This window comes from Hibiscus syriacus, unplaced genomic scaffold (genome assembly GCF_006381635.1).
Source record: "Hibiscus syriacus cultivar Baekdansim isolate YM2019G1 unplaced genomic scaffold, ASM638163v2 tig00110890_pilon, whole genome shotgun sequence".
NCBI lineage: Eukaryota > Viridiplantae > Streptophyta > Magnoliopsida > Malvales > Malvaceae > Hibiscus > Hibiscus syriacus.
The window spans coordinates 2,182,643-2,209,946 of NW_024062900.1; the positions used below are offsets into that span (position 1 = coordinate 2,182,643).

The 27,304-nt window shown below is 35.2% G+C and overlaps 1 long non-coding RNA gene and 2 pseudogenes across 1 annotated transcript; all 3 read left to right on the top strand.

The window, feature by feature from the left end:
- The first annotated feature begins 530 nt into the window (after positions 1 to 530).
- On the top strand, positions 531 to 26,100 carry LOC120144837 (annotated as a pseudogene).
- LOC120144444 lies at positions 9,886 to 11,443 on the top strand (annotated as a pseudogene).
- Positions 24,040 to 26,571, top strand: LOC120144838. Its single transcript, XR_005518071.1, has 3 exons — positions 24,040 to 24,320; positions 24,535 to 24,577; positions 26,115 to 26,571. It is a non-coding gene; the product is annotated as an uncharacterized LOC120144838 (long non-coding RNA).
- Positions 26,572 to 27,304: the final 733 nt, after the last annotated feature.

Genomic DNA, 27,304 nt, shown 5'->3' on the forward strand with positions numbered 1-27,304 from the left:
ATCGCGGCTTTTTCATAACAAATGCCACAAAATAACAAATTTCACGGCATTTAAAGCAAAAACGAAGCTAAATACTCTTATTTTAGGGGCATTTTTTATATAAATGTCGCTAAAGACTGTACTTTAGTGGTGTTTTTATACAAAATGCCGCTATAAACTCGTACTTTAATGGCATTTTTATACAAACGCCGTAATAGGACACATATATATTGGCGTTTTTGAAAAAATGTCGTAAGAGATTCATATTGTAATGGCGTTTTTTTGAATAAATACCACAATTTATCAGTACATTAGTGGCGTTTGTATACAAACGTCACTATAGACTCATACTTTAGTGGTATTTTTATACAAACGCTGCTAAAGACTCGTACTTTAGTGGCGTTTGTGTTTACAAACGCCACAAGTTTACAGTTTCTATGTCCCGCGACCCTTTAACACTTTTTCATTTTTTTCCCCTTCACCTATTTTTCCGTTCCCTTCGTTTACCCAAACCCATCTATTGCTTCTTCGTCGATCTCACTTTCTCTTTGAAGTACACCACGCATTTGCAGCTTTGTTCGAAATTTCCAAATCCCCTTTCCAGTACTCAGGTACAATCATCTCTATTTCCCTTTTTATTATTTTCATCTGGTTTTCCATGTGTGATGCTGAAGAAATACCCTTTTTTTAATATATATTTTTTTTGATTTTTTAGATTAGTTGTTTGAAATCTATTTAGTTTATAATTTGTGTTTGTCTTTTGCTATCAATGAATCTATAAAGATCTGTGGATAATTTATTCTTCTGCTTGATTTTCGGTCGTTTGGTTTAGGAATCTAAACTTTAGGTAAGTCTTTTTTTTGTTTACTTTTGTAGTTGTTTGACTTTACCTTTATGGATATTTTTGGGTCTCAGATTCATCAGATATGCTCTAGTTTTTGAAGGTGTGATTTTCGGGGTTTCTCTGAATTTTTGGGTTTAGAATTATCTTATTTTGTGTAGAAATGACTTGGTTGTTTCTCTGTATGAAGTTTCTCCTAGTATTCGTGGAGGAAATCTAGATATATTTCTTATGATTTGTTGTTACACCATATCTTTTGCATTTGTTTGTTATTTTACTTTTGAATATATGGTCTTCATTTCCATAAATTATTTGGATGAATCCACGAAATTCAATCCGATTGATTTTATGCTTGTTTTGTATTCTGTGATTAGATCTTTTGTGTATGGTATTGGTCAAAGGTTAAAGTCAATTTCCCTTTTTCTTAGAAATGAGAGGCGGGTATAGGTTGGAATACTTTTATTGCGGGATGGTGGAACTAGTGGCTAAAGTTATATGCCCATGTTTGTATAGTATAAACCATAAAGATGATTACGTATAGAAACTTCAGGGTGTTTGATGTCTGTTATAATCCACTGAATTATTAATATGACTTGGTTGATCAAGTATTGTCATAACCATTTTTAGGGTGGAAACAATTGTTTATTGTTTTAAAAACAGTTATGACTTTGATTTGGAAAAATAGGTGATTTGAAATTAATTTGGATTAAATTGGATAGAGTTACCATCGACCTTTGGGCTAGGTAGGTCGAATACCTAAAAATGTCTTTTTAAAATAATTTTAAGAAAAATCATTTTTAAAGACAAAATTGGTCTGCGTTACCAGAGGTTCATTTTAAAGGGTTCGGGAGTCGGTTACGTATGGGGAAGAATTAACACCCCACAACGCCCAAAACTGGTACTGTGCCGCTTACACGTTGTTGTAATGGGGGAAAATATGATTCGAATATAAAATAAAAATATGATCCATTTATTAAAGTTAATTTGATTTGCTTCGAACTAATTAATTAGAGAAAAATTCTTTAACTTGAAAAGAAATCTCGAGATTAGCAATCCTCCATCGGGAATGCTATTTCGAGTATTTCTTATCCTGAAAGAATATTCCCTCTTCGATAAAACACTAATCAAATATAAATTGAAAATTGACATTCTTCTTAAAATACAATGAAATAAATTGTGAATTAAAATAACATATTGTATCAATAAAATAAATTAATTAGTAAAATAAAATTGATTTATTTCAAGTTCGTATTTGTTCGAATGTCGTATTGGATTATACCACTTCGATCAAGTGATACTTTCCACGCCCGTTCTACAAATTCGCGTTCTTGAAACTATTCAAATAACATTAATATTTAAGGAAATATAATAGAAACACATATGATGTAAAATAAAATATTTACAACATGTACATACATAAAGGACTGAAATGAAAACAACTAAATATTACAAACCGAAATACAAATGAACAAAAAATAAGTATTTGAACTTATAAGGACCAAAATAGAAAAAATAGAAACTTAAGTAATTAAAATAGGAAAAAACTTAAAGGATCAAAATAAATAAATATGAACAAATCAGACCTAATAATCAAATTAGAATAAATACATGGACCAAAATTAAAAATAACTCATAAATAATATTTATGATTAAAATAATATATCAAGAAACATAAAGGATCAAATAACAATTAATCCTAAATATCCAATAGTGACTAAAATAAAATAATTATAAATATTATAATCAAAATCAAAATATCATAAAAATATACAACTTACTAAAATAATGACTGAAATAAAATATATACAAATGTCATGACCAAATTTAAAACATTAACAAAAATAAATAATAGACCATAACAATGGCTAAAATAAAAAAAAATACATAAATCACAGATCCAAATCCGAAAATCCTAAAACATGCATAATATATAAACTAGTGATTCAAATAAAAATAAATAAAACTAGATGCTCGAAATAAAATAGCATAGACATCATTAAGTGCCTAAAATAAAACGTTACAATGTAGAAAGGACTTAAATGGCTATTAACCCATTCCAGAAAACACGCTGAAGGTCCCAGTTGAAACGATGTCGTTTCATTAGGGACATAAAAGCCTAAAATAAGGCTTATTTTCTTTACTCTTTCTCATTTGCTTCGTGGGTTCATAAAATAAGGGAAAGAGAGTTCCCAAACTCTCTCAAATATTCCCTCATCGGCCGAGAAAGAGCCAATCGCTCCTGGCGACACTCACGGCCACTTACGGTGGCCGGAGCAACAACCCAAACCCAAAATGATCCCTTTATCTCCCTCAGCCCGAAAATCAAACATATTCTACCTAAAAAATCTCAAAGTCCTAGATCTAGGTTTGATTACCTTTGAATACTTTGAACTCCGGCGACCTTTGGTGTTCCAGACTCGATCCGAACCTCGGTAAGATATATTCTCTCTTCTTTATTTTTTATTTTTTATTTTTATTTTTGTGGTTTGAATACTATCTTTTATCCTTTCTTTTCGACTTGTTTACCCGAGCTCTCTTTTTTTGATCCCCTTTTCTGTCAAAACCCAAATCCCTCTTGTTTCTATCCTCTCCCCCTCATTTTTCTCGTTGAATGCCCCTTAAATCATTTCTTTCGGTTGGATTAGGTGAAATTATCCCATATTTCTTTGCAGACAACAAGGAGATAAGGTAATGACCCCCTCTCCTTTGTCTTCTTCCTTGCTTTATGTTTTTTTTTTGCTGAATAATGAAAGCTGGTGCGTAGGGTATGGCTCACTGGTTGGAGTAGGTAAAATATATTTTGAATTTGGCAATGATTTGGTGGGATTTGTTGGGTGTTGATGTAGGTGATTAGTTGGAGGGATGTTCAATGTCCTGCAACATGTAAAAATAATAATTAATAATAATAATAATATACTATAATATATTTTTTTTCACGGATAAAAACGGGTGTCTACTGCTGCCCCTCTTTGCATATTCTTGTGTTAACAAGAATAGGGCAAAGATGAAAAAGAAAACCAGTTTTTTGTCCGATGATCTTTTTTTTTTAATTTGATATGTTTGGATTGGAAGACAACACTGCTCATACTTGATGAAGAGTTCGGGTCATCTAAGGGTAACACAATTCCTACATAATGAGGAAATCTAGTCAAAGGATGACACTGCTCCTACGTGATGAAGATTTCTTGGCCATCTTTAGGAAGGGTGATAACACGGCTCATACGTGATGAAGAGTTTTGGTTATCAAAGGTTGACACGGCTCCTACGTGATGAGGAGATCAGGTCGGGTGACGACACAGCTCATACGTGATGAAGAGTTCTGGCCATCTAAAGGTGATAACACGGTTCCACTTTGATGGGGACGGCTGGTTATCTAAATTGACACAGCTCCTACATGATGAGGAGATCTGATCATGTGATGACACTGATCATCTGTTCATGAGTATAGGCCATCTAAGGGTGATAACACGGTTCCACTCTAATGGGGATGACTGGTTATCTAGGGGTGACATGGCTCCTACGTGATAAGGAGGTCTGGTCAAGGGATGACACGGTTCCTATGTGATGAAGATGGCTGACCATCTTTAGGGATAATGGTTTTAAGAAAAACCAACTCACAGATTATGTTTCAAGAGAATCTGTCTCAAAATAGACAAAATTCGTTTCAAAGGAAACAACTGAAAGATAGTTTTTTTAAAGAAAAACAGACTCAAATATTTAATTCGTATCAAGGGAAATGATCTCAAAGATGTTTGTTTTGTTTCAAAAGAAATTGACTCAAAGATGGGTATTTCTCAAGAAATTATCTCAAAAGAGACAAAATTCATTTCAAGGGAAAAGATTTCAAATATGGTTATTGTTTCATGAGAAATAGTCTCAATGAAAATAAGATTTGTTTCAAGAGAAACGATCTCAAAGATGGTTGTTGTTTCTAGTGAAATGACTCAAAGATGATTTTTGTTTCAAAAGAAATTATCTCAAGAGACAAAATTCGTTTCAAAAGAAACGATTTTAAAGATGGGTGTTTCAAAAGAAACTGACTCAAAGATTATAAAATTTGTTTCAAGTGAAACATACTCAAATATTTTTTTTTTAAAGAAATTATCTCAAGAGACAAAACTTTGTTTAAATAGAAACAATTTCAAATGTGAGCAGTTTTGTTTCATGTGAAACAAACTCAAAACTTGTATCTCAAAGGAAAAATGTCTCAAGCGAAACAAAATTTGTTTTGAGAAATTGTCTCAAATGAGGCAAAATTTGTTTTTAGAAAAACACCATCAAAGGTGATAGACAATGTGCTTGCTCCTTCATGTTGAGGAAATATCTTCAGAAGATTTGATTGTTGACTTCAGGAAGTCAAATATGTGGATGTCATTGTTCTTTCAAGTTGAAGACTCTGGTTAATTCTGAGCTTTAATTTCCTGAAAGATCGAAATGATGCATTTCTGATTGACTATCTTGGATGTTATGATGGATGCCAAGATGAAATCAACTTGATGTTTTATAGAATTTATCCTCAATAGAGGAGAAAAATATCTTTGATGCACATGATAATGAATGTTTGATGCAAAGATGCACATTTCATGTATCATGTATGTATGTGTATATGTTGATCTGTATGCGGAGGAAAGGCCTTCAGAAGATCTGATTGTTTGCATCATGATGTTGAATCCCCAAATATGCCCCAATAGTCGATGTTGATTGCCTCAAAGATGCTCCAATGTTCGATTTTGAATCTTTAAAGATGTCTCCATTGTTCCCCATTACTTGCTTCAGCGCTGATTCTAAGCAGGAGCTTTGTGTCTGAGAGCCAACATGTCATTTACCAAGATCTACTCTAGAGAGATTGTCTTGTTTGAAAAGTGTTTTCTTCTTCTTTTATTTTCAAGATCTAAAAATATTTTTGAAAAATGTTTGATCAAAGATTTTGAAAATATTGCCACTTTCTAAGTTTTACAAATGAGAAAAATCATAAAACTAGAGTTCATTGGATATCAAAGAATTAATTACACTGTTAATCCTTCAATAAATTATAGCTATTTGACAAGTGTCAAGATCAAAGCTATCTTTGGGAAATGGTTAAGGTTACTGTGTTTTTGTCAATGGTTTAAAAGTCTCAGGTTATTTTTGGTCAATGGTTTGACCTTCTTGTTTCTTTGATGCTCACTGATTTGATAGGGTAGCTTGTATACTCCTCTACTGGAAGTGTTCTCCGACTCCTAGTTCTCATGGTCACACTCAGATTGTGCAATGCCTTATCAAGGAATTTGTGTGATCACCTCAGGTGCACAATTTTTATATTCGAGCTGCCTTTTCAGGTTTTCAACTCGAATCCTCCTTTGGTTTCAAAACGTTATTCAAAATTTACGTCTTAAACCCCCCTTTGTTATTTTTCTCTATCATGCATTGAAGATTTTAGAAATCCTTTTGCAAATAAATATTAATCCTGATGTGCGGGATGAAATCTGACTATGGTATATTCTGTTTAAAAATCCATATATGATTAGAAGGGACTTTTAAGGCACGTAATGTAGGCTATGGTTCATGGTTATGAAAGAAAATGATAAATAGGCCTAAACAAGTGTTTCAGGGTACTGAATCAAGGATCAATTCATTCTGATGCCTTCAATCCTGTCTTGCTCAATTTGAATCTACTCATATGTGTCTCTCTCTTGATGCTCTATGATCTTCAAGTGAAGTGATTTTGGAATAATTGTGATAGATCAATCTCATAGTTTGCTGTTTGATGCGCTATTGACTCGAGGGACTCTTCGCATATGCTTTTTTCTTTTTTTTTCTCTTTACTTTTTTTCTTTGCTTATTTTCTTTTTTCTTTTTCTTTGTTCTTTATTGCTCTTTTTTTGCTTTAATTTCTTTTTTTCATTTTTTTTGTTCTTTGTTTCTTTTTCCTTTGTTTTTTTAAAATGTCTCCATCGAGAACATACTCCATTGCCAATCTTCTCAAAGTTCGTTTGTCATTCTCAGATGCTTCAGCTAGATAAATTCGATACTTCATATACTGAAGAATATCGTAATACCAAGGGAGACCGTATTCCTCCTCTTCCTCAATGTTACAGTAATGAGATGACATTTCTCTTATACTCATTCGAATAGCATCATTCGAGACTGATCACCAGCCTTAAACATGGCTGCTAACGTAGTCAGACATCCGCCATTTGATTTTCTTCACAGGGAAGATAAGTGAAAGAAATTTTTCAAACTCTTTGATCAAATTCATCACTAAGTCCTTGTATTCTATCAATTTGGAATCTCGAGTCATCCATTCCCCTCGAAGTTGATAAATAACCAAAGCAGAATCACCAAAAACTTCCAAGATTTTAATTTTGCACTCAATTGCAGCTTGAATACCAGGATACATGCTTCATATTCTACCATGTTGTTTGTGCATTCAAATATGAGCCTACTAGTAAAAGGATAATGATCTCCTTCTGATGAAACTAGTATTGCCCCAATTTCATGTCTCATAGCATTTGAGGCACCATCAAAGTTCATTTTCCAGGCTTCATTATTTGGAGCATCTTATTCTGCTACAAATATACTCATTAAGTCCTCATTTGAAAAATCAAATTTTACTAGCTCATAGTCTTCTAATGTTCTGCTTGTCAGGAAATCAGTAATAACACCTCCTTTTACTGCTTATAGACTATGTGAAATTTGGACAACAACATTTGCCATCTTGTCATTCTTACGATTAAAGCAGTTGATTCCAGCAGGTATTTTAGTGGATCCAACCTTGATATCAACCAAGTGGTGTGATACAACAAATACTGTCTCAACCTCTTAGTAGTCCATACTAAGGCACAACACAACTTTTCGATCGAGGAATATCGAGTCTCACAGTCAGTGAATTTCTTACTGAGATAGTAAATAGCTCTTTCTCTTTTTTCAGTTTCGTCATGCTGTGCCAATACACATCCCATTGACTTCTCAAAGACAGTCAAGTACATGATCAATGGTTTGTTTGGGATTGTTGGCATTAAGACTGGGCATTAGTCAAATAACTCTTAATTTTGTCAAAGCATTCTTGGCAATTATCATCCCATTCTCCTGGGTTTTGCTTTCTCAATAATCGGAAGACTGGATCACACTTCTCCGTTAACTAAGAGATGAATATGGCAATATAATTTAACCTCTTCATAAATCCTTGTACTTATTTTTGCGTTTTAGGGGTTGGTAATTCCAAGATTGCTTTGACTTTATCAGGATCCAGCTCTATCCCATTTTCACTGACTACAAATCCCAATAATTTCCCTGAAGCAGCTCCAAAAGTGCACTTGGCTGGATTAAGTTTGAGCTGGTATTTTCTCAATCTTAAAAATAGCTTCCTTAAGACCTTTATATGTTCTTCTTCAGTTTGTGATTTGGCAATCATATCATCCACGCATACTTCTATTTCTTATGCATCGAGTCATGGAACAAAGTAATCATGGCTCTTTGATATGTTACCCTGGCATTCTTGAGTCCAAAGGGCATTACCTTGTAAAAAAAGGTTCCCACATTGTCAAAAACGTTTTATTTTCCCTATATTTAGTTGATTTGATTGTACCATGAAAAACCATCCATGAAGGAGAAAAGAGCATGACCAGTTGTATTGTCAACCAATGTGTTAATATGTGGCAGTGGAAAATTATCTTTGGGACTTGCTCGGTCTACACACATCCGAACTTGGCATTTGCTTCACCTTTTGGTATCTACTCTAGATTGATGTCTTCACTCATGTGAGCAAATTTCTTCCACCTTACCCCCCAGTGTGGAGGGTGATCCTTGGTTAGGGTTAAATCAGAAAAAAAATACTATAGGCTCAAAAGGGGATAACAAGGGATATATATATATATGGACAAATGAAACAAAGCCGTTCATCATCTCATACATGGAAGTCTTTACAGAAGAGGTATCCAGGGGGATAGATTTTCAGGATTAATTATATTCACATGAAAAATGTAATTAATGCATGATAGAATTATTTCGAATTAATTCTCCTTTTCTGTTTCTTTCTCACAACATGCCTCAATTGTACAAGCTCAACTTCAGAAAATTGATGCGAGATGCTCCAAGTTATGTCTTCTGGTAGGAAGGTCCATGTTCAAGTGAACATCTTGTACTCAATACCTTAGGTTTTATCGCTAAAAATGTTGATTTTAAGTCTAAAAAGACTACAATGTGACTTTATTGACTCAAAGAAATGTATGGGTATGACTCTTTGTGTCATGAAAATAATAAAAGCAAGGTTTTAAAATCTCAGTAATGTCAAAATTTGGTCATTTGGTAGTGATCATGAATTATTTTAGGTAAAGAATCAAAGTATTTTTTTAGACAAGATAAGAGAGGTCTAATCTTGCCACATGTCAAAAATCCATAATTCTTGAAAAATTAAAAGAATCCTAAGAACTAAATATTAAAACTCGTTCAATTATTCCACCTTAGAAGGTAGCATAAGTTTAGTCGTTTAAAAGATTAAACAAATATAAAAGATAGAACAAAAACATGTTCAAACAAAACAATGTTCTCATTGCAATGTGGTAAATGTCATGCCTCCTTTCTTCTTTGATTGTTCATGCCCCTGAATCCATCAGGTTATAGATCTTGTGCTTCAGTGCCTTACAGTTTTTAGCGAAATGTCTGGATATTCCTATGTGGTCGTTGCACAGGAAATCAACATCGTAGCCCTCAAGATATGGGGACTCTTTTCTCATATCATTCTGGAAGGCTCAGTCTTACAATCAGCTGAACAAGCTCCAACTGTACTGATTTTAACTTCTTGCTTCCATGTGGTGTTACGTAGTTAGGACCACTTCATCGAATCCTCCATGAATTAGCTCCATTTTTTTATGAATATGCTTAAAAATTAAATGCATATGCAAAATGCAAAGATGCAAATGCAGATGCAAAAATATTGATCCCAACGATGAATATCATAGAACAATTTTCACCAGTGATAAAAGCCTTCACATTACAAGACAACCCAATTTACAGATATGTCTTTGCTTAGATGGTTGAGTTTGAAGTAGACCATTTTTCATTTTAGATCATCGCCCTTTAAAATGATGTCCATGGAAATCGGATCTCACAGGTTATCTCAGCAGGGTGCTATTACCAAGCGAATAACTGTCATTGAAGAAATGATTGGTATGGATGTCCTTTATAGTGATAAGACGGGAACATTAACTCTGAACAAACTGAGTGTTGATAGAAACTTGATTGAGGTGTTTGCAAAGGATGTCGATAAAGAGCATGTTGCCCTGCTTGCAATAAGAGCCTCTAGAACTGAAAATAAATATATCATTAATACTGCCATTGTTGGAATGCTTGATTGATTCAAATGGTAACTGACACCAAGCATGCAAAGGTTCTCATGAACATATCTTAACCCTTTGCAATACAAAAGAAGATGTTAAGAATAAAGTTCATTTTATCAGTTTACAGATCGTGGACTTCAGTCATTAGGTGTTGTAAGATAACAAGTGCCAGAAAAACAAAAAAAAAAGGTGATGGTACTCCTTGGAAATTTATTGGTTTGTTGCCCCTGGTTGGTCCTCCAAGGCATGATAGTGTAGAAACCATTTGTGGAGCTCTTAATCCTGGTATCAATGTCAAGATGGTTACGGGTGATCAACTTGCCATTGCAAAGGAAATTCGCTGACGACTTGGAATGGGAACAAAAATGTATCCATCTGCTTCTTTTCTTGGTCAAGACAATGATGCAAGCATAGCTGCCCTCCCCATGGAAGAGTTGATTGAGAAGGCAGATGGGATTGCTGGCACCTTTCCGGCAATGATTAGATATGGTGTTAATGATGCTCTTGCTTTGAAGAAGGCTGATATTGGTATCGTTGTGGCCAATACTATTAATGCGATACGGAGCACTTCAGATATTATCTTTACAGAACTTGGTCGAAGCATTATTATCAGTGCGATGTTAACTAACAGAGCCATTTTCCATATGATGAAGAACTACACTATCTATGCAGTCTCAATCAGTATCTGTATTGTGTTTGAGTTTATGTTTATTGCTTTAATTTGTAACTTCAATTTTTCACCATCCATGATTCTGATCATTTTCATTCTAAACGATGGAACCATCATGACAATCTCAAATGACAGAGTAAAGTTGTCTCTCTTGCCTGATAGTTGGAAATTGAAAGAATTTTTTTTGCCACCGGAATTGTGATTGGAGGCTACTTGGCATTGATGACTATCGTTTTCTTCTGGATTATGCATGATACCGACTTCTTCTCTGACAAATATGGTATAAGGTATCTAAGGAACAGAGATGATAAAATGATGGGTGCTTTATATTTACAAGTAAGCATTATGAGCCAAGCTATAATTTTTGTGACTGGATCACGTAACTAGTCTTATGTTGAGCGTCCCGAACTGCTACTGGTTGTTGCCTTTGTTATTACACAGTTTGTTTCTACTTTGATTGTTGTATATGCAAACTGGGGATTTATAAGGATTCAATGAATATGATCGAGATGGGCTGATATCATATGGCTTTACAGTGTTATTTTCTACATCCCACTTGATCTAATGAAGTTTTCCATTCGTTACATCTTAAGTGGAAGTCAGTGCGGAATCCATTCCATCGCTCCTAGCGATTAGATGATCGTAAATAAGAATCTACTATTGGATTACTCCTCAGATCGATGAATCATCATTTCAGTCTCGAATACTGCACGATCGTCGAGCTCATTGTTTCATCTTGAATCTTCATATTTGAAACTGATGCCCCTCAATATTCTGTAAACCAACTCTGTTAATGCCTCGTCATTACTGAAGTCAGTACGTCGCTTCTTGATGACTATTGATGATATGATTGTAGAGAAGACTCCACTGCTGGATTACTCCTCGAATCAATGGATATCACTTCAGTTTCGAATGCGGCATGATCTTCGAACAAGTTTAATTTTGTGCTCTCAACTTCTTTTAGCCCTTGGTAAATGTCTGTTTACGCGACTGCTTGATTGAAAACTTTTATCTCTTATTTGAGAAAATTTTCTCATGAATATCCCCTTGCGGATCAATACTTTTCGCATTATGTCATGACAATGCAACTGTAACAACCCGGAAATTTGAAAAAAATATATAATTGTAATTTGAGGTTTTAATTAAGTAATTTGGTGAAATTTGGGGACTAAATTAAAAGATTTTAAAAATTTATAGCTTGTTTTAGAGTTAAAGAAAATTCAGGAACCAAGCCCTGAATTTACCCAAGAAAAGTTGGTGAAGTTTGGTATTATATACGGCAATTGGTTTCTGATTTTTCAGAAACCAATTGCTCCTAAATTGAGCCTAAACTTCCTTCCCCAACGTCAACTTCCGACAACGATCCTGACGCCGTTCGAATTCCGATTGTCGTTTTGAAACCACCATCGTGTTCATCATCGAGCGAGGAACAAACCCCTTAAATCAATTGAAGCGAAACGCTACCAAATGCCGGGAATTTCCAGTCAAAATCTCGACGTTTTTTTAGCTCAATCGTCGAGAAAATCTTAAATTCATCGCGGATCGTTGCTCTGTTTACGACACCTCCCGCACTATCGTGTTCATTGTGCCGTTCCGAGTCCGCCGGTGTCATCCTCGGTCTTTGTCGACGGCAGCGTGTGGGGAGGTGAAGCAGTCAAAGTTTCCGATTTGATGAAATCGAGCTCTCCGATGTTCAAAAATTTGAACTGAACTTTGTAAGTATCTCGAAGTCGCTCAAAATAATTTTTAGAAATTTTTCCGTGAATTTTACGCTGCCAGAAACGATCCCACGCGCCCCTACAAGCTGGGGAAGCTCAAAATGACTGGGTTGACCGGTTATTTTCAATGTTTGACCGGTTTTGACCCGACCCGTTGACCCGACCTGACCCGACCCGTTGATCGTTGACATTTTAGTAATTATTTTGAAACTGGTGACATATTGGGAATTAATTCGAAAAAGGTGATATTTTTATAATTTTTTAAAAATGCTATTTTCGTAATTTTTGAAAAAATGTCATTTTAGTAAATATTTTTAAAATGGTGCTATTTTGGTAATTAATTTTAAAATGGTGCTATTTTCGTAATTTTTAAAAAATATTAATTTCGTAAAATGGTTGACCACTTTTGACGAGAACTTTGACCGACTTTGACCGGCTATTAAATAGCCGTTAATCTTTTCCGAAAATACCTATCCTGACATTTTTCGACGTTCCGAATCCGTTTTTTCACAAAATTCAAACCCGAAAGTCTCCGAATCGTTAGTCAAACCCGTTGACTTTGATTTTGACCTAGAATTCATAATTTCGAAAGGTAATACTTTATGTTTATCGACATCCTGAATCTGATTCCGAAGTCCGTTTTGTAAAATTCTGACCCAAAATCCCCGAATCAAGCATGTGAACCCAAAAAGGCTTAGTATTTTAGTATTTGGATTATTTATTTAAGAATTTGTTAAGGAATTGATTTAGTAAAATATTTTATGAAGGTACTAGTGTTTCACCTGAACGAGGATCAGTTAGGTCTGGAGTTGTTCATTCGTTAAATCAGCCTGAACCGCGTACTACGAGAATTACCCGTAGGTTTCCGTATATTATTTAAATAATATTTAGATTATTTATATTAGGATTCCAATATGGATTTTTCCAATTCGTAGGATCTAGCGCTGCAGCAGAGCGTGATCGACAAACCCAGTAATAAGCTTCCCTATATGATTTCTCAGACTGTTACAGGTGTGTTTCATGACAGTGTTATTTTACTGTTTTAAAAATATTATTTGAATTGTTTTAGATTGGTGATAATTCATAATACTGTTATGACATGATACATGATACTTGATTCCGGAATATTGATTTTCTTGATATCCGATTTCTGTATTTTGGTATATGGTTTTTTTAAGCATGAATTATTCACCAATTTTACTTGAATACATACTTTTTTATAACTGACATTGGGGGGAAATATTGTTGGAGGAAGAATACTTGCAGGCTCCTCGGCTTTCTGCTCAGGGCCTTACTCGACGTGACGGGGTGTATGGTTCTAAGAACCTATACATTTTGTTCGTGACGGATGGGGGTAGTGTTCATATTTTAAATAAAACAAACATGTTTGATGAAATGATTTTACTGAAATATTTTATTAATATGTTTTATACACTGTTTGAAGTACACTGGGCTTTTTTTTAGCTCATTCTATAGTTTTTACCCTTTTTTAGATAACAGCAGACCATAAGCTAGCAGATTTGGCATCAGGGGAGATCAACTACTTATTTTGTACGAACATATATCTCTATATGTTTTTCGGTTATATTTGGTGACATGTATTTGCTATCGTTTTGGATATATCTGTATTATTAATACATTTTGTTATGTATTATATCTAATGTATTGTAAGATATTTAAAAAAAACCTCTGGATGGGACATATGACCACTTAGGTTTGGGTCTAACTTACAGATCGGGTCTGGGGGTTACATTTGGTGGTATCAGAGCTTTCTGTTTTAAACACTCGGACTATATATGGGTCCTAAACTTTGGATTTTTAAGAAATTTTGAAAAAAAATGTTACCTTATTTTATGATTTAAAATTTTCTCGAGATCCCTGATGCTAATCTGACATATGTTTCAAACTGTTTCTGTAGAGCCTTATAGATCCAACGATGAGTGCTGCTAGAGGTCGTAGGACAGGACGTGGCCGTGGTCGAGGGCGAGTCGTTCGACCTTCTGTTACGATTGACGATCCGATGTCTCCATGTGATCCTCCTGTTCCGCAAGTAGATCTGACCCTTTCTCATGATGACCAGTTTACTCCTGTGAGAGATCCTCTCGTCACTAGAGATGAGGATACTGACGTGAATGAAGACGTTATTAATAGAGCTATATTCCGCATGTTTCAGAGAGCTTCCAGAGCCCATAGTAATATGACTGCGGTTGAGATTTCAAATTCTCTGGTTGATGCTGGTGTAGTTCCATTCGAGGATATTACTGGTGGACCTCTGACAGACGCTGAGTATTGGCTGGAGGACACAGAGAGGATTATGGATGAGATGGACCTCAGACCTGAGCAAAAGTTAAAGGGGCCCTAACTATGTTGAAGAAAAAAAGCTTCAGATGGTGGCAATCCATTTCTGGTAGTATTCCGAGGAACCAATTAACATGGGATCTTTTCAAGTCGCGCTTCCGGAGTCGCTACATCGGAGAGAGATATCTGCAGGAGCGACGCCAGGAGTTTCAGAATCTGGAGCAGGGTAATATGTCTGTTATGGATTACGAGGTGGAGTTCATTCAATTGAGCCGTTATGCTCCTGGACTTGTTGAAACGGAGACAGATCGATGCTTGAGGTTCGAGAATGGACTCAGGTATGAGATCAGGAGTCGAGTCGCTACCCACCGAGAGAGGAATTTTGATGCTTTGGTTGAGATAGCCAAGACTTCTGAGAAAATAGAGCAACTGGGTATGGAGCACAAGAGAGATAGTGATCGAGCTCAAACCCGATTCAGGAGGTCTTCTGGTTCTATTGATTCTTCAGCACACCCTAGCAAGAGAGGTAGGGGTGAGTCCTTTCAGAGAGGTGGTAAGAGTGTCAGACCTAAAGCATCTGGTTCTTCAGCTGTTCAATCTTCTAGACATGGTGATTCTTTTGGGTCGCACTTGTTATAAATGTGGGTCTGGTGACCATCATTTGAAGGATTGTCCAGAGATACCTCGTTCTGTTCATACACCAGCTCGTACTCCCGCTCGTACTCATAGTATTGTTCAGACTCCAGCAGTGAGTCAAAGTCAGGGCATAGCACCAGGATCGGCTAATAGAGGTCGAGTATCTCAGTGTAGGGGTATAGTCAGATCTGATGCCAGACAACCTGCATTGGTTTACACTGCTAGACTTCGACAAGATCGTGATGGGCCTAATGTGACTGCAGGTACTGTTACTATTCATTCAGTTCCTTACTTTACATTGTTTGATAGTGGCTCTACCAATTCCTATGTATCACATTCTGTTTCTGAGGGTCTAAATATTCCTGTTGAGAATACTGAGCATTCAGTGATAGTTCAAAGTCCTTTAGGCAAGTCCATTGTGTTGGAAAGTGTCCTATAGAGATCAATGGGGAGATTTTTCTGGCTGACCTTATGGAGTTACCTTTGGAAGAGTTTGATTTGATTCTCGGTGTAGATTGGTTGGATAAACATCAAGTAAATATTGATTTTGAGACCAAGAGATATGTTATGAAGACCCCAGATAATCGAAAGATTGTAATGATTGGGGAACGCCGTGGATTTCTGAGGAATGTTGTGTCTGCTTTGGTAGCTGAGAAGATGATCAGGAAATGTTCCGAGGCATTTCTTGCATATATATTGGATACCAGGAATTCTCAATCTGATATTGAAGACATCCGAATTGTCAAGGAATTTTCTGATGTTTTTCTCGAGGAGTTGCCTGGATTACCGTCGAATAGAGAGGTTGAGTTTGAAATTGAAGTCTATTCTGGTTCCACTCCGGTTTCAATGGCTCCTTATCGTATGGCCCCAAAAGAGCTTCAGGAACTAAAAATCCAACTCCAGGAGTTGTTAGATAGGGGATTTATCCGACCCAGTGTATCACCGTGGGGAGCCCCAGTTCTCTTTGTCAAGAAGAAAGATGGGACATTGAGACTTTGTATCGATTATAGAAAATTGAACAAGCTCACGGTCAAAAACAAATATCCTCTACCTCGAATCGATGATCTATTTGACCAATTTCGAGGGGCTTCTATCTTTTCAAAAATAGACTTGAGGTCTGGTTATTATCAACTCAAAGTGAAAGACTTGGATATTCCGAAGACTGCTTTCCGTACCCGGTATGGGCATTATGAGTTTTTAGTGATGTCATTCGGGTTGACAAATACCCCTGCTGCATTTATGGATCTAATGCATAGGGTGTTTCGACCTTATTTGGACCAGTTTGTTGTTATGTTCATTGATGACATACTGGTGTATTGTAGAAGTGAAGAAGAACATGAGGAGCATTTAAAGATTGTTCAACAGACTCTAAGGGAGAATAAGCTATACGCTAAGTTGAGCAAGTGTGAGTTCTGGCTCAGCGAAGTGACTTTTCTTGGACATATCGTTTCTGCTGATGGTATTCGGGTGGATCCAAGAAAAATAGAGGCTATTCTGAACTGGAAGCAACCCAGGAACGTTTAAGAGATTCGTAGTTTCTTGGGCTTAGCAGGTTACTACCGTCGTTTCATTGAGGGGTTCTCCCTTATTGCAGCTCCTCTAACGAAACTATTGAGGAAAGATGTTCCATTTGTCTGGTATGAGAACCAACAAGCTAGCTTTAAGAAATTGAAGATTGTTCTAACTCAAGCCCCAATGCTGGTTCAGCCTGAATCTGGGAAAGATTTTTCTGTATACAATGATGCTTCTCACTCTGGAATAGGATGTGTTTTGATGCAAGATGGGAAGGTTGTCGCTTATGCTTCGCGTCAGTTAAAGCCGCATGAGCGTAAATATTCTATTCACGATCTGGAGTTAGTTGCTCTGGTCTTTGCTTTAAAGATCTGGATACACTACCTCTACGGAGAAAGGTGTTATATGTATATTGATCATAAGAGTCTGATGTATCTACTTACTCAGAAAGAATTGAATTTGAGACAATGTCGCTGGTTGGAGCTTCTAAAAGACTATGATTTAGAGATAGAATATCATCCAGGGAAGGCTAATGTAGTGGAAGATGCCTTGAGCCGTAAGACAATATCAGATCTCAGAGCCTTATTCGCCAACTTGAGTTTATTTGATGATAACAGTTTGTTAGCAGAGTTGCAGGTTAAACACACTTTGGCCAAGGAGATTAAGACCAGACAACTTCTGGATAGCTCATTTCTCCCCATTATTGAACAAGTTAAGCAAGGATTGAGTTCAGAGTATACTGTGAATCAGGATGGTATTTTGTGTTTTCACGATCGTTACTGCGTACCTAAAGATGATGAGTTGAGACGGGTTATTCTTCAGGAGGCTCATAGTAGTCCTTATGCTATGCATCCTGGCGGGGACAAAATGTACAATAATCTCAAGGAGCGTTACTTTTGGACTGGTATGAAAAAGAATATTTCAGATTTTATGGTGAGGTGTTTGACTTGTCAGCAGGTTAAGGCAGAACACCAGCATCCATATGGATTGTTACAGTCAATTAAGATTACTGAGTGGAAATGGGAGCGCATTACGATGGACTTTGTTACTGGTCTTCCTCTGACTCCTTCCAAAAAGGATTATATTTGGGTGATTGTTGATCGACTCACCAAGTCAGCGTACTTTATCCCTATCCAAATTAATTATTCTCTGGACAAACTGGCTAAGTTGTACATTTCTGAGATTGTTAGACTTCATGGTGTTCCGTTCTCTATCATATCTAATCGAGATCCGAGATTCACTTCCAGGTTCTGGAAAGCTTTGCACGAGGCTCTGGGTACTCGTTTGAATTTCAGCACATCTTTTCATCCTCAGACTGATGGACAGTCTGAGCGAGTAATTCAGGTGTTGGAAGATATGTTACGGGGTTGTGTGATTGATTTCCATGGTAGTTGGGAAGATTTCTTTCCATTAGCTGAGTTTGCTTACAATAATAGTTACCAGGCAAGTATTCGCATGGCACCGTACGAGGCTCTGTATGGACGTAGATGTCGTACTCCTATATGTTGGACACAGTTGCATGATAGAAAAATTTTGAGTCCAGACATGGTTCAAGACACTGAAGATACTGTCAGATTGATCCATGATCGCTTAAAAGAGGCATTCGATAGGCAGAAATCATACGCATATAAGCGACGTAAGGATATCGAGTTTGAGGTTGGAGATCAGGTTTTTCTCAAGGTATCTCCATGGAAGAAGGTATTGAGATTTGAACGTAAGGGTAAACTGAGTCCACGATTTATTGGGCCGTATCGTATTTTTAAGAAAGTTGGACCTGTTGCTTATCAGCTTGAGTTGCCTCCCCAGCTTAGTTGTATTCATGATGTTTTTCAAGTGTCTATGTTGAGGCGATACCGTCCAGATCCATATTACATCATTCAAGTTGATGAGGTAGAGCTAAGACTTGATTTGTCATATGAGGAGGAGCCTGTTCAGGTTTTAGAGAGGGATGAACGAGTTCTTCGGAATAGGCATATTCCAATGGTCAAAATTCAGTGGAGTAATCGTAGTCCCTCAGAAGCTACTTGGGAGACATTGGAGTTAAAGAAGGCTCAATTTCCTCATCTATTTGCATAAGGTAAATTTCGAGGATGAAATTTCTTGTAGAGGGAGTGAATTGTAACAACCCGAAAATTTGAAAATAATATATAATTGTAATTTGAGGTTTTAATTAAGTAATTTGGTAAAATTTGGGGACTAAATTAAAAGATTTTAAAAATTTGTAGCTTGTTTTAGCATTAAAGAAAATTTAGGGACAAGCCCTGAATTTACCCAAAAAAATTTAGGGACAAACCCTGAATTTACCCAAGAAAAGTTGGTGAAGTTTGGTATTATATATGGCAATTGGTTTCTGAAAAATCAGAAACCAATTGCTCCTAAATTGAGCCTAAACTTCCTTCCCCAATGTCAACTTCCGACAACGATCCCGACGCCGTTCGAATTCTGATCGTCATTTTGAAACCACCATCGTGTTCATCATCGAGCGAGGAACAAACCCCTTAAATTAATTGAAGCGAAACACTGCCAAACGCTGGGAATTTCCAGTCAAAGTCTTGACGTTTTTTAGCTCAATCGCCAAGAAAATCTTAAATTCATCGCGGATTGTTGCTCCGTTTATGACACCTCCCGCACCATCGTGTTCCTTATGCCGTTCCGAGTCCGCCAGTGTCATCCTCGGTCTCCATTGGCGGCGGCGCATGGGGAGGTGAAGCGGTCAAAGTTTCCGATTTGATGAAATCGAGCTCTCTGCCATTCAAAAATTTGAACTGAACTTTTGTAAGTATCTCGAAATCGCTCAAAATAATTTTTAGAAATTTTTCCGTGAATTTTACGCTGTCATAAACGATCCCACGCACCGCCACTGCGCGTGGGGAAGCTCAAAATGATCGGTTTGACCAGTTATTTTCAATGTTTGACCGGTTATTTTCAATATTTTACCGGTTTGACCAGACCCGACCCGTTGACCATTGACCGGGTAATATTTTAGTAATTATTTTAAAATTAGTGACATATTGGGAATTTATTCAAAAAGGGTGCTATTTTTGTAATTTTTTTTAAAATGCTATTTTTCGTAATTTTTGAAAAAATGACATTTTAGTAAATATTTTGAAAATGGTGCTATATTGGTAATTAATTTTAAAATGGTGCTATTTTCGTAATTTTGAAAAAATATTAATTTCGTAAAATGGTTGACCACTTTTGACCAAAACTTTGACCGGCTTTGACCGGCTATTAAACAGCCGTTAATCTTTTCCGAGAATACCTATCCTGACATGTTTCGACGTCCTGAATCCGTTTTTGGGGTCCGTTTCACAAAATTCAAACCCGAAAGTCTCTGAATCGTTAGTCAAACCCATTGACTTTGATTTTGACCTAGAATTCAGAATTTCGGAAGGTCATACTTTATGTTTTTCGACGTCCTGAATATGATTCCGAAGTCCGTTTTGTCAAATTCTCACCAAAAATCCTCGAATCAAGCATGTGAACCCAAAAAGGCTTAGTATTTTAGTATTTGGATTATTTATTTGAGGATTGGTTAAGGAATTGATTCAGTAAAATATTTTATGAAGGTACTCGTGTTTCACCTGAACGAGGATCAGTTAGGTCTGGAGTTGTTTATTCGTTAGATCAGCCTGAACCGTATACTACGAGAATTACCCGTAGCTTTCCGTATGTTATTTAAATAATATTTAGATTATTTATATTAGGATTCCAATATGGATTTTTCTAATTTGTAGGATCTAGCGCTGCAGCATAGTGTGATCGACAAACCAAGTAATAAGCTTCCCTATCTGATTTCTCAGACTATTACAGGTGTGTTTCATGACAGTGTTATTTTACTGTTTTAAAAATATTAATTTGAATTGTTTTAGATTGGTGATAATTCATAATACTGTTATGACATGATACATGATACATGATACTTGATTCCTGAATATTGATTTTCCTAATATCTGATTTCTGTATTTTGGTATATGGTTTTTTTAAGCATGAATTATTCACCAATTTTACTTGAATACATACTTGTTTATTACTGACATTGGGGGAAATATTGTTGGAGGAAGAATACTTGCAGGCTCCTCGGCTTTATGCTCAGGGCCTTACTGGACGTGACGGGGTGTATGGTTCTCGGGAACCTACACATTTTGTTCGTGACGGATGGGGGTAGTGTTCATATTTTAAATAAAACAATCATGTTTGATGAAATGATTTTACTGATATATTTTATTAATATGTTTTTATACATTGTTTGAAGCACACTGGGTTTTTTTAGCTCATTCTATAGTTTTTACCCTTTTTCAGATAACAGTAGACCGTAAGCTAGCAGATTTGGCATCAGGGGAGATCAACTACTTATTTTTTACGAACATATATCTCTATATGTTTTTCGGTTATATTTGGTGACATGTATTTGCTATCATTTTGGATATATCTATATTATTAATACATTTTGTTCTGTATTATATCTAATGTATTATAAGATATTTTAAAGAGAAAAAAACCTCTGAATGAGACATGTGACCACTTAGGTTTGGGTCTAACTTATAGACCGGGTCTGGGGGGTTACAACAACGCAATGCAAAACAAATGAAAAATGACACAGTCAAAAGAAAAGAAATAGGTTACTGTACACAAAAAAAAAATTAGTTAGCATTGGTGAAACAATCGATACAGATAAATGTTATTCAAATATGAATATAACATCTACCCGTCATGATATCTACCTGAACATGCTTTAATTAAATAGCATTCCTATCCAGACATGCTATCTACCCAAAATGATTTTTCGAGAAATTAATCCTAACTGCATGGTATATAATTCGCATGCTTTTATTCATCAGAATATAAAGCAAAATGGAAAGGTTTAGAAATGCTCATCCTTTGTGTACACTTAGTTTGGGTACCTACTGACGGACAGAGGTTCGATATGACTATACCTAGGATGACCGTTCTACGGTTCACTATATGCAAGGTTTCAACTCTTATGAGGAAAAGGGTACTCAAATATTTCTTGATGTCAGTGCCCCATTGGGCTGCCAAACCCTCGATCCTTACCCATAACATGTTTCAAATGGAACGAGTTCAATTAGAGGGGATTCATTGCCTTATACCCATACGAGGAATAAATCCCTACGAAGGTATAAAGTATGTATCCCATTGGTTATTTGCTAAAACTCATACGAAGAATAAATTCTTACTAGAGTAAAGCATTCACCCCGACTAATTTGGATCAAAGCTCGGGCATAGAGCTCATGTCATGCAAATGAACGTGATGTGTGTGAGGAGGAACGTACCTACCTTTGACTCTTAAACTGTAAAAAAACTCAACAAACATGGATTAAGCTGCAAGCAAAACTTCAAATGTTAGTATGACAAAAAATGAAGCAATTAAAAACTTCAATAAAAGGATCATAAGTTAACTAAAGACTCGAACTCATAATTTCCACCAAACAACAATGTGTAAGCAACTTACATCCTGACTCTAAAAAAAGTCCCCAGAAGAGTCGTCAAGCCGTCATAACCATTTTTAGGGTGGAAACAATTGTTTATTGTTTTAAAAACAGTTATGACTTTGATTTTGGAAAAATAGGTGATTCAGAATTAATTTGAATTAAATTTGATAGAGTCACCATCAACCTTTGGGCTAGGTAGGTCGAATACCTAAAAATGTCATTTTGAAATAATTTTAAGAAAAAAAATCATTTTTAAAGACAAAATTAGTCTGCGCTACCAGAGGTTCATTTTAAAGGGTTCGAAAGTCGGTTACATATGGGGAAGAATTAACACCCCACAAAGCCCAAAAACTGGTACTGTGTCTCTTACACGTTGTCGTAATGGGGGAAAATATGATTCGAATATAAAATCAAAATACGATCCATTTATTAAAGTTAATTTGATTTGCTTCGAACTAATTAATTAGAGAAAATTCTTTAACTTGAAAAGAAATCTCGAGATTAGCAATCCTCCGTCGGGAAGGCTATTTCGAGTATTTCTTATCCTGAAAGAATATTCCCTCTTCGATAAAACACATTGAAAATTGACATTCTTCTTAAAATACAATGAAATAAATTGTGAATTAAAATAACATATTGTATCAATAAAATAAATTAATTAGTAAAATAAAATTGATTTATTTCAAGTTCGTATTTGTTCGAATGTCGTATTGGATTATACCACTTCGATCAAGTGATACTTTCCACGCCCGTTCTACAAATTCGCGTTCTTGAAACTATTCAAATAACATTAATATTTAAGGAAATATAATAGAAACACATATGATGTAAAATAAAAATATTTACAACATATAATAATAACATTTACAACATGTACATACATAAAGGACTGAAATGAAAACAACTAAATATTACAAACCGAAATATAAATGAACAAAAACTAAGTATTTGAACTTATAAGGACCAAAATAGCAAAAATAGAAACTTAAGTAATTAAAATAGGAAAAACTTAAAGGATCAAAATAAATAAATATGAACAAATCAGACCTAATAATCAAATTAAAATAAATACATGGACCAAAATTAAAAATAACTCATAAATAATATTTATGACTAAAATAATATAACAAGAAACATAAAGGATCTAATAACAATTAATCCTAAATATCCATTAGTGACTAAAATAAAATAATTATAAATTTTATAATCAAAATCGAAATATCATAAAAATATACAACTTACTAAAACAATGACTGAAATAAAATATATACAAATGTCATGACAAAATTTAAAACATTAACAAAAATAAATAATAGACCATAACAATGGCTAAAATAAAAAATACATAAATCACAGATCCAAATCCGAAAATCCTAAAACATACATAATATATAAACTAGTGATTCAAATAAAAATAAATAAAACTAGAGGCTCGAAATAAAATAGCATAGACTCATTAAGTGCCTAAAATAAAACGTTACGATGTAGAAGGGACTTAAATGGATATTAACCCATTCCAGAAAACACGCTGAAGGTCCCAGTTGAAACGACGTCGTTTCATTAGGAACATAAAAGCCTAAAATAAAGCTTATTTTCTTCACTCTTTCTCATTTGCTTTGTTGGTTCAGAAAATAAGGGAAAGAGAGTTCCCAAACTCTCTCAAATATTCCTCATCGGCCAAGAAAGAGCCAATCGCTCCTGGCAGCGCTCACGGCCACTTACGGTGGCCGGAGCAACAACCCAAATCCAAAATGATCCCTTTATCTCCCTCAGCCCGAAAATCAAACCTATTCTACCTAAAAAAACCCTCAAAGTCCTAGATCTAGGTTTGATTACCTTTGAAGAATACTTTGAACTCCGGCGACCTTTGGTGTTCCAGACTCGATCCGAACCTCAGTAAGATATCTTCTCTCTTCTTTCTTTTTTATTTTTTTATTTTTATTTTTGTGGTTTGAATACTATCTTTTTCCTTCCTTTTCGACTTCTTTACCCGAGCTCTTTTTTTTTTGATCCCCTTTTCTGTCAAAACCTGAATCCCCCTTGTTTCTATCCTCTCCCCCTCGTTTTTCTCGTTGAATGCCCCTTAAATCATTTCTTTCGGTTGGATTAGGTGAAATTATCCTATATTTCTTTGCTGCCAACAAGGAGATAAGGTAATGACCCCCCTCTCCTTTGTCTTCTTCCTTGCTTTATGTTTTTTTTTGCTGAATAATGAAATCTTATGTTTTTTTTGCTGAATAATGAAATCTGGTGTGTAGGGTAGGGCTCACTGGTTGGAGTAGGTAAAATATATTTTAAATTTGGCAATGATTTGGTGGGATTTGTTGGGTGTTGATGTAGGTGATGAGTTGGAGGGATGTTCAATGGCCTGCAACATGTAAAAATAGTAATTAATAATAATAATAATATAATAATAATAATAATAATAATAATAATAATAATAATAATATACTATATTATATTATATTTCAAATATTATATTTGTGATGTGATTGTCTTTGATCTTGTGGATATTGTAGTAAATACATTAAAAAATGAGTCGTCCTCAAGAACCACATCGCCCTTTCTTCAATTTTAGAAATCCTTTTCCGTACACCTAAGGGTTCTTAGTTGCCTCCAAGACTTCTTTCTTTATTGAATTCTTTTGAGGCTACCTTGTCCGAGAGGCTGCACAGACTTGTGCCTAAAGACAAGAATGACATCCTTAGCTTGTCATGGATGAAACTAGCAATGGAGGATTCACTGCCATATAAAGAACCTGATAGCTCAGCTTGAACTTCCTGTGGCTGATTGGGATGAGAAATGGATAGATATGTACCTGGACATAAGTGTAAAGTTGCTTGATCTTAGTATTACTTTTACCTCTGAAATTACAAGGCTCAACGAAGGCAATCTCTTCAGTGTGTCTTGCATAAGTTGGAGTCCAACTCCCAGATCGGTTTCTACGGGCATGTTCCTCAGTTGATAGCTGGAGACAACACATCCGTTCAAAAAATCCCAGAGTTGAAACTTCTCGTCCTATACTGGGTAAACTTGTGGAGTCATTAAAATTGCCTAAGGTGAAGAACTCTTCTAAAGGGAAGATTTTATTGGTTTCCATGTACGAAGCTAAGATCACGACTACATATATTTGTAGTTTTTTTGCTGCAGCTTTCTCTGGTTCTACCAAGAATTTGTTAGATTTGCTGTTCCTATTAGGGTGAAGAACTCTTCTATAGGGTTTGGTCCTGCTGAAGTTGAATTATTCAAGAATTATGTTTCTGATTTGAGGAACACGATAGAGAAACTATCCTAAGGGCTAGATAATCTTTCAAAGGTAGTAGATGGCTTTTTCAAAATAGTTTTGACTGGGCGTGATGCTTTATTATGTAATCTAAGAGCAGTTTGTGCTGTCCCAAAATCAATCACAGGAAGAAATATCGACCGACCAGTTGCAAGGTGAATCATGAATGTGGTGAAGCTAAATTCTTCTGTATATATATGGTTTAGGTATGAGACCTTTTGACTTCTAACTAGTAGGGGTATAGAACTTTGTTTGGGTCACGAATGTATGTGTTGTGTGAGTTGTAAGGTGAGTTATACTAACATAATTTGCTCTACATGTATTCAGACCATCCTATGATGAATGCTATATAAATGATATATATTTGTTTGCAAATGTTTGCTTCCTAACATCTCTTCCCTTTGCAGCTCAGGTTATATTTGTGAATTTTGTTCTTTCATCCGGATATTCTTCCATTACCATTTATTTTATGCTCAAAGGGTAAGGTAAAAGAAGCCTTTGATTCCCTTCTGGTCAAGTGCATTACCTACTCTTTACTGGTGACTGCACCTCCACATAAAGATGCAGATGATGGCCCTGAACGTCGGTTGAAGCATCAGAAGTAACTTTCTTTATCTTCTGTATATATGCACCAATGCCATGCTAACCACTCACATTCAAATGCACGCAGAGATGTAACTTTCTCATGCATGCATAGAGAATAGACTGATTCAAAAGGAGACAATGAAAAGAGTTGAATTATCTAACTCTAAAATTAATAAGAATTTAAAAAATATTTAGTTCAAGATTTAAAAGATACAAGATTTAATTTAATAAGTTTCAAATAAATATATAAGACTAGTCATTAGACAAAAATTTGGGACTCCATGGCTTCATCCCAAAATAAGATAATTAGGTTGAACCTTAGGGTTCCTACATGGAATTATATTTTAAAACTTTCATATAATCTAGGTTCTTTTTATATTCTATAAATAATTTAATTTTGTATCCCTAAAATTTTATAATTTTATACTCTTAAATTTATAGTATGTCTTTCAGAAAATTCACTCTTTAACCTATTGTAATTATATGATTATATAAATTATTGTTGACATGTTAATAGCTCGTATTATATAATTTGTGTATTGTTATAAGATGTTATCATGTTCTATTTGATTTTCTTGTGTCATGTTCAAAATTATCTAACCTATTTTTTATGCATATATAATAAGTTTATGATGCAGATGATATGACAAAATCAACCCCAGAGTCCACCATCTTAGGTGTTATTATTGTTTATTCTAGTTAACAATGTTGAACTACATTATATTTTACGTTAATGTAAACTTTGTTTATTATTATGGAATTCAAGTTTCTTGTTATGGATTTCAAGTTTGTTTTCTGGATGACAAGTTTATTGAATAATGTTACAGGTTAAATTTGGGTAACAAAAGAATAGAAAACAAAATTTGAAAAATTAATTTTAATTCGGGCGTTTGTATAAAAAAATGCCACTAAATACATAGTCAATACCAGTATTTTTTAAAAACGCCATTAAAGTTCTAGATATTTTGCGGCGTTTATACAGAAAACGCCACTATATACATAGTCAATAGTG